The following is an 8,292-nucleotide window of genomic DNA, read 5'->3' on the forward strand; positions in this document are numbered from 1 at the left end:
CCTTGTTACTAACATCAAAGGACCCATTACAAAATGGGTACCTAAAACCAAGCATTGATCTCTTGTAGGTGTTTGCTTCCGGTGGGGGATCATGGTTGCTCGATAGTGGAGCTACAAATCATATGACCGGAAGCAAGGACTTGGTGGTGGACGTGCACAAGATTCCATCTATGCCCACCAATGTCGAGTGGGGTGATGCCTCATCTTCTAAGGTATTGGGACTCGGCAAAGTTGTCATTTCTCATGATCTCACGATCGAGAAGGTCATGCTAGTTGAGTCCCTTGCATACAATTTACTTTCCGTTCGTCAACTTGCAATCATGGGCTTTGCCACTTTCTTTGATATTGATACCGTGGCCCTCTTGTGGAGCAAGACTCTTAAAGTAGCCTTTGTTGGGCATGTCGAAAACGGTCTCTATGTGATTAACTTTTCGGAGCGACCCACTAAGACCGCGACATGCCTAATGGCTAAAGTTGACGTGGGATGGCTTTGGCATCACCGGTTAGCCCATATCAATATGAGATCTTTGCAAAGTCTTCTCAAGGGGGGCCATGTCCGTGGACTAACGAATGTTAGTTTTGCTAAAGATCGTGCTTGCAGTGCTTGTATCGAAGGAAAGCTACATGAGACGGCTCACCCTCCCACAACTATCATTTACTCGAAGAGGCCTTTGGAGCTCCTTCATTTGGATCTCTTTGGGCCTCCATCCTTTGATAGTCTTGGGGGTAGGAAGTATTGCTTGGTGATTGTGGATGACTATTCAAGATACACTTGGGTGTATTTCTTCAAGAGGAAGAGCGAGACCCAACAAACCGTCATTGACTTTGCGAATGAAGCCCAACGTCAACACAATACAAAGATCTTGACAATAAGAAGTGACAACGGCACCGAGTTCAAGAACTACACCTTGGATGAGTTTCTTAGTGATGAGGGGATCAAGCATCAATATTCCGCACCTTACACCCCTCAACAAAACGGTTTTGCGGAGAGAAAGAACCGGACGTTGATGGATGCGGCAAGGACTATGATGGCGGAGTTCAAGTCTCCATACAACTTTTGGGCCGAAGCCATCAACACCGCGTGTCATGCATCCAATCGGCTCTACCTCCGCAAGGGCTTGAACAAGACTCCATATGAGATACTCACCGGTAACAAACCCAACCTCAAGTACTTTCGGGTGTTCGGGTGTAAGTGTTTCATTCTCAAGAAAGGTGTTCGGTTGTCTAAATTTGAGGCTAGATCTTATGAGGGCATATTTGTTGGTTATGCTACAAACTCTCATGCTTACCGTGTCCTCAATAAATCTACGGGACTTATTGAGGAGACGTGTAACGTGGAGTTTGATGAGAATAATGGCTCCCAAGTGGAGCAAAGTGGCACTTGTGATGTAGGTGATGAAATTCCTCCTCAAGCCATAAGAAGAATGGGTGTTGGTTTTATACTACCCATTGAGGAACCCCTTGTGGCCGAAGGAGAAGGACAATGCTCCACCCAAGTGGAGCCATCACCAACCCAAGGCCCACACACTTTCGAAGAACAAAATGAAGACCCTCAACCTCATGAACAAGACCAAGGGCAAGATCATGCTCAAGACGGTGGTGACACACCAAGTTAATGACATTATCTTTGGTTCCCCTAACAAAGCTTTCAATGAGGAATTTGCCGCACTCATGACCTCAAAGTTCAAGATGTCTTCCATGGGAGAGTTGAAGTTCTTTCTCGGTTTCGAAGTAAAGCAAAGAAGAGAAGGAACCTTCATCAACCAAGCCAAATACACTCAAGACATGCTCAAGATTCAAACTAAGTGATGTCAAGCCGGCGTCCACTCCAAAGCCCACCAAGTGCCAACTTGACATCGATCCCAATGGTAAAGCGGTGGATCAAAAGGTATATCGCTCCATGATTGGTTCCTTGCTTTATCTTTGTGCATCTAGACCGGATATCATGTTGAGTGTGGGAATTTGTGCACGGTTTCAAGCCGCACCTAAGGAAAGCCACTTTGTGGCGGTCAAGCGAATCTTTCGATATTTGGCTCATACCCCAAACTTTGGCTTATGGTACCCAAGAGGAGCAAACTTCAATCTTGTAGGATATTCGGACTCCGATTGGGCGGGAGACAAAGTGGATAGGAAGTCCACTTCCGGAGGGTGCCAATTCCTTGGTTGCTCTTTGGTAAGTTGGTCTTCTAAAAAGCAAAGTTGTGTGTCTCTCTCGTCCACCGAAGCGGAGTATGTGGCGGCCGGGAGTTGTTGTGCACAACTCTTATGGATGAGGCAAACTTTAAAGGATTACGGTGTCATTTGTGAAAAAGTGCCTCTTTGGTGTGATAATGAAAGTGCCATCAAGATTTCTCTCAACCCCGTGCAACACTTCAAGACGGAGCATATTGAGATTTGGTATCACTTCATCCGAGATCACATTAGGCGAGGGGAGATCGAGCTCAACTACGTCAACACCCATGATAACCTTGCAGATATTTTCACGAAGCCTTTGGATGAAGCAAGATTTCGCGAGTTAAGGCATGAGCTAAATATCATTGATTCGAGCAATGTTGCTTGACCCCTTGCACACCCCACCACACTCAACTTGTTGTCTAATCTAGGTGTAGGCATGGACATAGGGGGAGTGTTGTTCTCTCAATGAACTCTCCCTCCCCCCATTATGCATAAAGTGATCAACTCTTTCACATTAGCCATTTTTGATGGTACTTGTGCTTCAAAGACGAGTTTTGGTCATGGTCCCAAGGATAATTCTTCGCGGTGCCATACCAATTGACTTAAACATAGGTGGCTCCGGCCACCGCCCTCTCCTTGGAGAGGTTGTGTCTCGTTTTTGGTCTGTGTTGGTTCTTGCCTCTCCTTCTTCGTGGCACGCTCGTGCTTGTGGTGTCCAGTGTGTTAGTTCCTTATTGTGGTCTCTCGCTTGAAGGTTCCGTGCTTAGGAGTTATCTTTGGTTGAAACTATTTTTTTAGCCCACGGTACTACTGCGGCCTGCCACGGTACTACCGCAAGGGGGGCGCGCGGTACTTCTGCACCCAGCGCGGCAGTAATTTTTTATTGCCGCCTGGGGGAGCGGTACTACGGCCTCGGTGCGTTACTTCCACCCGGGCGGTACTACCGCGATGACGTGTGGTACTACCGCGAGAGGAGTGAGCAGTACTTCCGCACCCAGCGCGGTAGTAATTTTTTACTGCCGCCTGGGGAAGCGGTACTACGGCCTCGGTGCGGTACTTCTGCCCAGGCGGTAGTACCGCGATGACGTGCGGTACTACCGTGCGGTCAAGGGCGCGTGGGGGTTAAACACGGGCAGGGGGAGTTCTAACTCCCCCATACCCATTCATCTCTCTCCCCACTTCGTCTCTCTCTCTCTCTCGCTCAAGAACGGCACCGGAGGCCCTCGCCGGATCTCCGTCTCTGGCCGCTCTCCTCGGATTCCGACCGGTGGGATCGTTCCCCCCCCCCCCACTCCCTCTTGCCATGGAACAAGGTTTCTCCCCAATCCCTCTCATTTTCTTGTTCGTCTTGTTGCTTTTAGGTTTTGGGGAGATGCAAGTTGTTCTTGAGATTTTAGGACAAATCTATGCAAGAGTAGGATGTAGGAGAGTAGTTTTGTGTAGTGTTGGTACTTGCTATAGTTGTCCCGTGATGGATTTGATCGACCGTAGTACCGCGTGTTGACACGGTTGTGCTCAGATCTCCATGGCTATTTCGGATCTGCAACCGTGCGGTACTACCGCTCCTCAGGTGCGGTACTACCGCCCTACTGGCGCGGTACTACCGCACGTCCGGTACTACCGCCCTGCGGGTGCGGTACTACCGCACGTCCGGTACTACCGCTCCTTGGAGCGGTACTACCGCACGTGGCACAACACGCGTTACTACCATTGTCTCAAATCCCTCTGATGGCACTTCTTACGTGCCAAGTCTATTTGTTTCTCCTGCTTTGTTGTGGTCTTTGCATTGATCCTTCTCGCGTTTCGTGCGTGTTTATTTTGTGGTGTGTGTTTAGGTGGTGGCTCAGGTGCTCCGGCTCGCCGCTCCAATCCAAGGCGTGACAAGGGATCCAAGCGTATGCGCAACACAGAGGTAGCAGAGGGCTCCAATGCCCCCCAACTCAGAACCAAGACCTCTGCCACTAATGAGAAGGAACCCGCCAAGGGCATGGATGAGATACCGCTTGCTGAGTTCATCGCTCGGAGGAAGATCAATCCGTATGGAAACCCTCGTGCTAACTTTTGAGGGAATGATCTATTCTGGACCAAGCAGCAGAATCTCATTTATCTGGATGTCATCAAGGCCAAGCAAAATACCCATGTGGAGGTGAAGTGGATCAACATGCTTGGGTACTCAACTCCTTTCTTGACATCTGACTGCTACCTGGAAGGAATTCATGACCCTGCTTGGGGTTCTGGATGAGGGGCTCACCACACCCCAAGGTGTTCGCCCTCATGCCAATCCTGAGTCTGCCAACAAGAACAAGCTCATGCCCTACCTTGTGGAGAAGAAGCTCTCCAATGGCAAGTCAACTTGGGTACTCAACTCCTTTCTTGACATCATGCACCGGATCTTCCGCAACACTCTCTTCCCACGCATTGGGGACAAGGACAAGGTGCATGCCTATCTGGTGGATATGATGCTCTTGTGTGAAGATGCTCGCAACTCTCAGACACAGCCACTTGATGTCTCACATATCATGTGGATTGAACTTCGGTTTGCGGTCTACAACCGCAAGGTCCCCATCTATGGACCTTATTTGTTTCAGTTGATCCCGGCTACTTGGGAGCGGGTCTACCCTCAGGATGAGTTTGAGGCCCCTGGTTGGATCCGCCATGAGCCCATCAACCTCCGTATCAAGTCTCAGTGGGCCAACACTACCTCTCGTGCTGATACTATGGCTGCCATGGACATGGATGCAGATGAGGAGGAGGAGGAGGAGGCAGCAGACGAGGACAGCTCTGAGGGTTACATCCCTCCCACCTCTGAGCCTTCTTGGTCTAAGCGACTGAAGAACAAGATGAAGATGTTGTTCTGTATGCAAGCCAAGGGGCAGTACCAGACCCATGTGGCTTCCAAGGAGACTCGCCGCCGCGACAAGCGGATTTTCAGGACTTTTGGCGAGAGCATATCTAGCGGGTCAGAGGTGAACATCACCCCAGAGGCAGAATGGCTGCACAAGCAGGGCTATCGGTGGACCGAGTCTGAGGAGTCCGTCCCAGCTGCAGAGTCCGACGAGGAGCGTGCCAGTGACTACTCCACTTGAGCCACCACTATTGCTGTAGGTGTCCTCTCTGCCTTTTTGGCGTCTCGATGCCAAAGGGGGAGAGAGTGTAGGATTTGCTGCGAGTTATGTCGTGTTTGGGTCAGTTGAACTTCGTCTATTTCGTTTGCTTTGGTTTGTGCTCGTGAGGACCTTCTATCATATGGTGTAAGACATATGCACTCTATCGTACCGTAGTGAGCTTATTCTATCTTGTGCTTATTACATTTTGCTCCTGTCTATCTTGCTTATTTTTAGCCTAATTGCAAGATTTGCCCTGTCTATAAAATATAGGGGGAGTGTTGATCCTAGTATGTGTGCCGTGCAGTCCAAAGCACTCATCGAGATAGCACACATCTAGGGGGAGCCCGTCTATATTTTAGAGACTTGGGGTTTGCCCTTGCTCTTTGCGTTATACCCTCGTGCAAATCTCGTGTTGTCATCAATCCACCAAAAAGGGGGAGATTATAAGGGCATTTTTATCCCTTAGTTGGTTTTGGTGATTGATGACAATGCTTTTGCGGACTAATCATGTGCATCAAATATTTCAGATATATTGACTAGGCACAAGATGATTGGGTTCCCCTCAAAGGCTATTGAAGACGGCGTTTCTCTTCGGTTCTTTTCGGTGGTATTGAGTCGTAGGGAAGCCGTACTATTAAGAGGGGGTCCGCTTTGGAAAGGTTGCATGGATTCATCATGTACACATCGTCCCTTGCACCTCCTTTCCTCTTGCCTTTGGAGCATCCTAAGTTTTCCTTGTCTATGCAATTATAGCTCTTGTCTGCCGAACTAGGAAGTGCGGTAGTACTGCTCGTCAGAGCGGTAGTACCGCAGGACCTTGCGGTAGTACCGCCCGCTGGTGCGGTAGTACCGCAAGGCCCCACGGTAGTACCGCTTCTGGTAAGTGCTAGTACCGTGGTCCCTGCTTAGTTCCGCAACTACGCGGCTGTAAGGGGCGGATGTAATTTTTTACATCCGCACCTCGCGCGGTAGTACCGCGGCTAGCTTACGGTACTACCGCGTCGGGTTTTTACATCGACTCCAACTCTGCGGAAGTAGCCATGGATGTAATTTTTTATATCCCTGCCTTCCCATCCCTGGACAGCCCCTGCCTTGCGGTAGTACCGCAAGGGGGAGCGGTAGTACCACGCCAGCAGTACTACCGCCCTCTGCCTTAGTGCATGTGTGGCTGTTCTGGTCTCTGCTGCGTGGGCGGTAGTACCGCGGGGCTCTGCGATAGTACCGCGTACCCCTGCGGTAGTACCGCGCCTCAAGTGCGGTAGTACCGCGTGCCCCTACGATAGTAGCGCGTCTCAGGTGCGGTAGTACTGCGCTGCGCAGGCTGAGTTGGTGGATAACGGTTGGATTTGTTCTTCCACTATATAAGGGGTGTATTCCTCCTCTAGTTGACTACCTCTTCCACCTCCAAGCTCCATTGTTGCTCTAAGCTCCATTTTCGCCCGATCTCCTTCCCTAGCCAATCAAACTTGTTGATTCTCTAGGGATTGGTTGAGGAGGCCCCGATCTACACTTCCACCAAGAGATATTTGAATCCCCCCACTAATCCCTTGTGGATCTTGTTACTCTTGGGTGTTGAGCACCCTAGACGGTTGAGGTCACCGTGGAGCCATAGTCCATTGTGGTGAAGCTTCATGGTATCGTTGGGAGCCTCCAATTAAGTTGTGGAGATTGCCCCAACCTTGTTTGTAAAGGTTCGGTCGCCGCCTTCAAGGGCACCAATAGTGGAATCACGGCATCTCGCATTGTGTGAGGGCGTGAGGAGAATACGGTGGCCCTAGTGGCTTCTTGGGGAGCATTGTGCCTCCACACCGCTCCAACGGAGACATACTTCCTCTCAAAGGGAAGGAACTTCGGTAACAGATCCTCGTCTTCACCGGCTCCACTCTTGGTTATCTCGTGCCTTTACTTGTGCAAGTTTGTTTGTGCCTTATCTCTTGCTTGCGTGTATGCTTATTGTTGTTGCATCATATAGGTTTCTCACCTAGTTGCATATCTAGACAACCTACTTTGCTGCAAAGTTTAAATTGGTAAAGAAAAGCTAAAAATTGTTAGTTGCCTATTCACCCCCCCTCTAGTCAACTATATTGATCCTTTCAACCAGGTTATCTTGTTCAAACATAGGCGTATTCGACCAAAGAGAACATACCTTTCCGGGTCATGCTACCTGCAGCCCGCTGCCTCAACTCCATCGGGTAACCCCGATTGACCCGTGGAAATCTTAACGATCAATCTTTACGGCGTATTCGACCAAAGATCTGAGCTTGTTAAGGTTCAAACGGCAGCTTGTCATGCGAGAGCACGGCTTACAGATAGTCAGGATAGATCCAGGCTTCATAAGCTACTTTCCTTGAAACTTGGATAAATCGGCCCGTGATGCATGCTGCTACTCTGACCCCGCGTACTCCTGATAAGTCTATCTTTAAAAAAGACCTGACTTTATCAGGGTTCAAATGTCGATTGGGTACTGTGAGTGACGGCTCACGGAAAGCACGTACCTTCCAGTGGCTTAGGCTAGTTTCATCGAAGAAGATACTTTAGGCGTGGCGGCCTACAAACGCCTCGAATTTCTTTTTTCTTATTTATATTCTTTATATGATCTCTTCTTTGCCCTATGGTTTTTACAAGTCGAGCCCAGCTGCCCTACTTATGGCTCATATTTGAAGCATCTTTTGGGTCTCTATAACCCGCCAGGATGGCAGACTCTAAGTCGCCAGAGTATCATACTCTTATGTTCGGAGTTATAGCTCTACAAACTATGACTGCATTGTGCTGCTCAACGTGTGGTCTAAATATACACCACAAGTACGATATTTTCTTATGACAGCATTATGGTCAGAACGGCCCTGGTTATGGACTATTCGTCCCCAGTGGTTTCAATTGGGTATCATGGCCTGCCCGGCGGTAAGCTGCCAGGGCACCTGTGATTTGTTTGTGTGCAGGATAATTATCAAATCTGATCTGCAAAGGTCAATACTGTCATAAGCATAAAGTGATGGTTTCTCAAACTGGC

Source organism: Aegilops tauschii, chromosome 1 (genome assembly GCF_002575655.3).
Source record: "Aegilops tauschii subsp. strangulata cultivar AL8/78 chromosome 1, Aet v6.0, whole genome shotgun sequence".
In the NCBI taxonomy this organism is placed as follows: domain Eukaryota; kingdom Viridiplantae; phylum Streptophyta; class Magnoliopsida; order Poales; family Poaceae; genus Aegilops; species Aegilops tauschii.